The sequence below is a fragment of the Macaca mulatta genome, chromosome 5, assembly GCF_049350105.2.
Source record: "Macaca mulatta isolate MMU2019108-1 chromosome 5, T2T-MMU8v2.0, whole genome shotgun sequence".
Lineage (NCBI taxonomy): Eukaryota > Metazoa > Chordata > Mammalia > Primates > Cercopithecidae > Macaca > Macaca mulatta.
In genome coordinates, this window is record NC_133410.1 from 68,206,146 (window position 1) to 68,214,270 (window position 8,125).

Below are 8,125 nucleotides of genomic sequence, written 5' to 3' on the forward strand. Positions count from 1 at the left end.
GTGAGCTATTAATACTTTCAAGTTCATAGTATGAGATAATTTATCCATTAGGAGAACATGATCTCTTTGCTAGAACTGAGAAGTTAAGTTTCAGTTCCGATGTGGTTTACATGTTCTAAATTCATTGAAGAGTTTCTGTTTTAGGAGGTATGTATGAAAGATCCTTCTTAGACCCTAGCCTCTAAGTGAAGGTCAGAGACTTTCTATCTACCTTAAGGTACCAAGAAATGATATCCTTGATTGGACTCTGTTCTCTGGAATTGAACATAATGCCATCTATTGCTATAGTTGCTGATATACACAAATCTACTTCTGGGCTTGATTTATATCTCTTCCTCAGATTGAGACCTCAAAAAAGGTCTCAGATTGACCTTTTTTTGTCACAATACTTTCTAAGGAAAAAAAAAAGAATATATTACTTTAAATTAATATGAGAAGATAAAATGGAATAAAGTATGCCATTATCTTTTCTTTCTTCACCAGCCAGTCCATAGACTTCAGTGTCCAAATTCTGTTTCTCTGGAGAAAATTCTGTTTCTTTGGAGAAAAGCCTGATAAAGGTAAATCAGATGTCTGTATGCAATACAAGAGATTCTAACCAAGTAACTATGATATGGCCTGTTTCTGAGTGAGCTTTATAAATCTTTGTAGATTTGGCTTTGGTATGTGCAAAAAAAATAGGAAAAATATAAACTTCTGATATTTTCTATTATGGGGGCTAGGCAGATCTGGAAATACCTATTTATTTAATTTTAAATGGTATAGAATTGGAAGCGAGCCCCATTTTTTGGCTAGGAGTTCACTTAAAAATTTTTCACAAACTCACCAAAAAAACTTGGGACTTCCAAAAAAGTGATCACACAATGTTTATAGGGAAGACTATAGTTAGTCCATCCTCTTCCTACATAAATTTCAGTGGCTTTATCTTAGGCTCCAGAGGAAAAAATAAATAAATAAAAATCTTTTTCCAATGAATATATAGCTTCAAGGTGAACTCTTTTACACTTTTTTCTAAATAAATTTGTACACTTAAGACTCCCAAATAAAATATTCTAAGCTGTTACTATATGTTTGAAATTAGAAATATTATAGATTAAGTGGGAAACAAATAAACTGACAATTTAAAATTAGTTCTTGGACTGTTCTGCAAGAATAAGTCAACATGGAAGTATGAGGATGTTTTATATCCTGGAGCCATTGGGCATTCTAATTATCTTGATATAATTCCACCCCATCTGAGTATTAGATAGTGAATATCCTATAAAACATCATGTAGTGGGCTTGCCATGAATTTCCATGTCGTAACATGCAGACATCTTCCATCACGTCTTTGATGCTAGAGATGAGATGACGTTTTTGGCAACAAGTGTTCATGTGCTCTGGGAAGACAAAAATTGATATGTATACAAATGCAGAAAAAGTATCAAGAAAGAAGCTTGCTCCTCCTTAAAAAAATAAAAACACCCTGGGCTAACAACTGGAGATCTATTGTCTTTATCTTAGCTCTGTTTGTTTGAATATTGAGACTTTGGAAGAAGTTCATAAAATTCTTAACATTTCTTCAAATATCTTCTGATTTAATTTTTAAAGGGATTCTGTGTATTAAACAGGACCAGGATTACTATCTTCTTTTTGTGAATGAGGAAACTCTGGAAGTTCAATAGTGTTGACAATTAAAATCACGGATCTCGTCAGTTGACAGTCTTTAGCAACTCCAAGACTTATAAATGTGTTCCTGTAATCTAGTGACTAAGGCATATAATGCAAATGGTGAGGACTATAACAATAATACAAATATCTGTTAAAGGCCCACAACTTCCCAGAAAATGTATTGAATACTCACATATATTTTCGTTTAATTCTCATGACAGTTCTTGAACTGAGATTTCTTCTGTTTTTGTTTTGAACAAAAGTAGAAAAGAGACTATGCAATGGCTAAGTGACTTTCCTCAGATCACGTAGTTCAGTACTGTATCTCAGCTGTTCTTTCAAATAACCCTTCTCCCTCTAAGTTCCAGATGATTCCAGCTTTCTTGCTTCAGAAACTATTCCATTAGTTATTCCTATTCTTGAATATCCGCGTCAGTCACTCCCCATGATTCCCTTCACTATATCCTCTGTGTCATAGTGAGGGAGTAAGGCATCCTGGTTCTCTGGGGACAGCATGCCAAATTCTGTTTTGTCGCTTAGTAATTGTGTGAATTCAGGCAAGCCATTTAGGCACTTAGCCCTGAGGTATCTCATCTATTAAATGAGAACATAACTAGCAAAAATCTATGAATATATTCATAGAGGAATTGAAAATAGTATCCAGCACATAATACTTCTTTAGTAAATGTTATTTTTATATACCCTACTCTATAATTTCTGCAGTGTCAAAACATATAAAAGAGTTACCTTCACTTTTTATCTCTTCTTCTCATTTATTTCACTGCAATCTTTTCTCTCATTCTATTTTTGCTTTCACGTAATGTTACTGAAAATTTTAAACACATATAAAACTTGATAAACTTTTAAAAAATTTCCTTGAACATAAAACCCAGCTTCAATAATTATCAACTCAATGTCAATCTTATTATGTTAACAACTCTACCGACTGTCTCTTCTCCATGATGAACTGAACAAAAATCCCAGGTATCTAATTCTTTTATAAGTCATTATTTCAGATGTATCTCTAACGCAGAAAGGTTATTTTAAAACTAATTATAATACCATTACACACCTAAAAATGTGCAATATTTTAAAATTATCTTCAGATATCCAATCAGCATTCCCCTGCTTTGTTATACATCTTTTTTTTTTTCACAGAATTTAGTATCAGTATTCAAATAAAGTTTCTGTTAATTTATAATCTTTCTTCCTTCCTCCTGTTTCTTCTCTCTATTTTATCTTTTGAAAATGCCCAAAATTTTATCAGCTACTTTACTGTTTACTCATTTAATGTGTTTTTATATTCCCTTCATTTCTGGTAAATTAGTAGTCGGGTCTGCAAGTTCAGTCAGATTCAGGGTTGAGGGTTTTAAGAAAACATCATAGGTAGTTTTGTATACTTCCATCAGGCCACACTTAAAGCCAAACTGACTTCTTGTGATGTTAAGAGTAATTAATGATCATTGCCAAATCATTATTCATTAATAATTTCACAATGCTGATTTTTTCGCTATTCATTTTCATTTAATTACCACACTATCTTAATAAAGACTGATTTTCCCTCATCAGTTACTTAATTATGATGAGACAGAGTTTATATAGAGAAAGCACAAATTGATTGGTGAGTTTGTATGTGTGTGCTATCATTATTTAAAAGCAAGCAAAGGCTCAATTTGTCTCATCTGTGGCCCTTTGGCTTGATGACACACTATATTGACCTTTCCTCAATTCCCTTTTCTTGGCATCCAATAACCCATTTTCTGATTTGCCTACTTTTCTGGTTGTTTATTCTCAATCATTTACGCTTAAAAAATATTATTCTGCCTTCCTTTTAAATGCTGATATCATAAAGATCATATATTTTATACTCTTCCCATCTCACACAGTATGCTTTCCCTAGGAAATAGAAGTTAGTAAGTCTTCAATTTTAATGAATAATATTCAGTGTGGCACTGCATACTAAATCGCCAATCCTGGTCTTTTTTGTAACATATAGCTTCTTATATATAACTTTTTACTAAACATCTCTTATCAGCTGTGCTGTAGGCATTTTAAAAGTAGAATACCCAAACTGCCCTCCTTACCTTGGGAATAACTTATATCTCTTCTCATACTTTCTAACCAATAAAAGACATTACTTTACATATGGTAAACAAAAGTAGGTATCAAAAATTTGTATTTTAAACTTTCTTTAACCTCAATCAACTACACTAAAACTTATCGTAGCATTTTATTAATTTCATGTCAAATATGTTTCTCAGATATATTACTTGCAAATGTACAAAAGCAAGAACAAAATAAAGGTACCACTGAATGGAAAACAGCCTAGAAAATTAAATGTATCACCCAGAACCAAAAAGACACTCTTGCTTGATAACACATTATTTTAAGTATTTTTATAGTGGGGATTTAACACAAATCTTATAACACTAAGAAATATATTATATGCATTAAACAATATGTTTGTATCCAAAATTTTGCCAACTAGTGTATTTTTATCATGAAAGTAGAAGCGAGAAAGCATATGGTTAACTGATTGTCCAAATAAAGATATGGCCTATATATAAGGTGCTCTGAGCCATGTTAGGAAATAAATTCCCATAAATTATGCTGAAGATTAAAAATAAAATAAAATAAAACTCTTGTTATAGACATTTTAAACGATAACACTTGAAGAGTTTCCACTCTGATATAAGAATAAAGGAAAATGATCTATTGCGCATTCTGTAGAGTAGTAACAGCATTAACCATAGTAGATATGGAGGTGAGACAAAACAACTGGATTTCAATCATCCTATGATCTACAATATAAAAAATAAAAAATTGGCCGGGCGCGGTGGCTCAAGCCTGTAATCCCAGCACTTTGGGAGGCCGAGACGGGCGGATCACAAGGTCAGGAGATCGAGACCATCCTGGCTAACATGGTGAAACCCCGTCTCTACTAAAAATACAAAAAAAAAAAAAAAACTAGCCGGGCGAGGTGGCGGGCGCCTGTAGTCCCAGCTACTCCGGAGGCTGAGGCAGGAGAATGGCGTGAACCCGGGAGGCGGAGCTTGCAGTGAGCTGAGATCCGGCCACTGCACTCCAGCCTGGGCGACAGAGCGAGACTCCGTCTCAAAAAAAAATAAAAAAATAAATAAATAAATAAATAAATTATATTCATTATAAAAGAAAACATGTCACAAATGTGAAGCCTAAGTTTTTTTTCTCAGGACAAGTGGGTTGCAGATTTCTCAGTCCTTTGCTTGACTGATGCTCTGGAAGAAGTGAAAAATTATGTTCTAATTATGTGATTAATCCCAGGTCTTGCAATTTGCTGCATATTCCCCATGTTTAATCATGTGCTTCCCCTTTATGGCCTGTTAAAGCACATGGCCCTGATTATCCATAATGTAGAAAAATGTCCCTCCCTACCAAAAAAATTAATATCCTTACTCTTTTTAGAAGAAGGTCTCCAAAAAGTAAATGTCCCTTGTTCTTTAAGAAAAATTGTTCCAAAGTCAAAGTCAAAGTGGTTTTAAAACCCTCTATATCTCATTCTCTTTAGAGCATCACAAAAAAATCCTACAAATAAAAAGGCTCAAGTAAGTTTAGTTCAATGATTCCCCAAGTGTTTAACCACAGAACCCTGTTAGTTAGTAACAAGTATTGCCACTACGACAAGGCAATTCTAAGAGTGGAGTGTCATCCACGTGAACACTTCTCAAATTAACCATAAGAATGTCTTATTTTTTTCAATCAGTGTCACTCTGGGGGAACACTGATAAAAAGAAACCCACTCAGAGATGCATCTGTTTTATTGCAATATATCTGCGTAACAGTTCATCCATACTCATGCCTAATTTTCCTGGGGACTAGTACAATAGCACAAGTATGATGAATCTGGATGGAGTTGGATGGGCCCTAAAAAATACAAAACTAGTTAATTAAATGTACCCACTCTGGAACATGAATTGTGTTTCATTAATTTCTGATATTAAGAAATTTCGTCTTAAAAAACTTTTAAATTAAAAATAAAATATTATATAACAATTGAACCATGATGTTGAATTTATTATCCTTGTTATTTTGGTGAATGTGTCACTTGATATGAAAGTTATATAAAACACAAATATTTTAAGCCAGTAGACTTGGGGGAAGGAGGAAAAGAACAATGAAACTCATGTGAAAGAATAGAAACATGTAACAAGGAACTGATGATAGAGTAAGTATCTCAGAGGAAATGAGTGCATCACAACACTGCATCCTTTCTGAGGGACTAAGGAAAAAGCCTAGGAGCTAGATATAAGACTAAAAATCAATAAAGTATTTTAGATATGTGTATATACTACATGTGTATGTACACATATAAATATATACATGCATACACATACATAAACATGTTTTTAGACCTTAATATAAGGCTATGTGTAATGTGAAAAAAGAGAAAGATGCATAAAATAAAAGTATATGAAACTCAAAAAAACATATATATGAAGCTCAAAAAGCTGAGAATGAATGAAATAATTAAAATATGCATGTCAATTTCTCAAGGATATTTCTAGAGAAATGACCTAGAACCTAAAGCATTAAAGCTGGTATTATTAAATTTAGTTAACCAACATCTACATCAGTGGATGATAGCCTTAGGGAACTGAAGATCCCTGTAAATCTTCATAATTTCTGTACATATATTTTGGAAGGAAATGACTCACAGCCTTCATTAAATTCACAAAAGGCTACCTGACAATCAAATGTCACAAATCATTGGCTTAAAGTAATCTTTGGATGTCCTCTAGCCAGTGACATCTTATACCTGTAGGTAAACAATTTGTAATAAGACTCTCCTACTACTTTGACTTATTTTTTCAAGGTCTAATCTAAGTCCTGGAGAATCTTTCTGAGATATCACTCCTGAGAGATTAACTTCATTGTAGCTCTTTCCAGTAGATCAAAGATCTTGATCATAATAGTTACAGATGGTAAAAGACATTGATAATAATAATAATACAGTGGGACCTAGAGATAGCATAATCTGACACATATTTTTTCTTTTTTTCTTTTTTTTTTTTTTTGCGATGTGTATGTCTTTTTTTTTTAAATTATACTTTAAGTTCTAGGGTACATGTGCAGGTTTGTTACATATGTATACTTGTGCCATGTTGCTGTGCTGCACCCATCAACTCATCAGCACCCATCAACTCGTCATTTACATCAGGTATAACTCCCAATGCAATCCTTCCCCCCTCCCCCCTCCCCGTGATAGGCCCCGGTGTGTGATGTTCCCCTTCCTGAGTCCAAGTGATTTCATTGTTCAGTTCCCACCTATGAGTGAGAACATGCAGTGTTTGGTTTTCTGTTCTTGTGATAGTTTGCTGAGAATGATGGTTTGCAGCTGCATCCATGTCCCTACAAAGGACACAAACTCATCCTTTTTGTGGCTGCATAGTGTTCCATGGTGTGTATGTGCCACATTTTCTTAATCCAGTCTGTCACTGATGGACATTTGGGTTGATTCCAAGTCTTTGCTATTGTGAATAGTGCCGCAATAAACATACGTGTGCATGTGTCTTTATAGCAGCATGATTTATAATCCTTTGGGTATATACCCAGTAAAGGGACGGCTGGGTCATATGATACTTCTAGTTCTAGATCCTTGAGGAATCGCCATACTGTTTTCCATAATGGTTGAACTAGTTTACAATCCCACCAACAGTGTAAAAGTTTCCTATTTCTCCACATCCTCTCCAGCACCTGTTGTTTCCTGACTTTTTAATGATCGCCATTCTAACTGGTGTGAGACGGTATCTCATTGTGGTTTTGATTTGCATTTCTCTGATGGCCAGTGATGATGAGTATTTTTTCATGTGTCTGTTGGCTGCTGTATGAATGTCCTCTTTTGAGAAATGTCTATTCATATCCTTTGCCCACTTTTTGATGGGGTTGTTTGTTTTTTTCTTGTAAATTTGTTTGAGTTCTTTGTAGGTTCTGGATATTAGCCCTTTGTCTGATGAGTAGATTGCAAAAATTTTCTCCCATTCTGTAGGTTGCCTGTTCACTCTGATGGTAGTTTCTTTTGCTGTGCAGAAGCTCTTTAGTTTATTAGATCCCATTTGTCAATTTTGGCTTTTGTTGCCGTTGCTTTTGGTGTTTTAGACGTGAAGTCCTTGCCCATGCCTATGTCCTGAATGGTATTACCTAGGTTTTCTTCTAGGGTTTTATGGGATTAGGTCTAACATTTAAGTCTCTAATCCATCGGAAAGGATTCCCTATTTAATAAATGGTGCTGGGATAATTGGCTATCCATAAGTAGAAAGCTGAAACTGGATCCTTTCCTTACTCCTTATATGAAAATTAATTCAAGATGGATTAGAGACTTAAATGTTAGACCTAATACCACATTTTTTCATGAACTAAGTGGAAAACTAGATTAAACACTAAACAAATTCTACTATATAGCTAAAGCAATGATATTATCTTAGAACACAATTTTTAA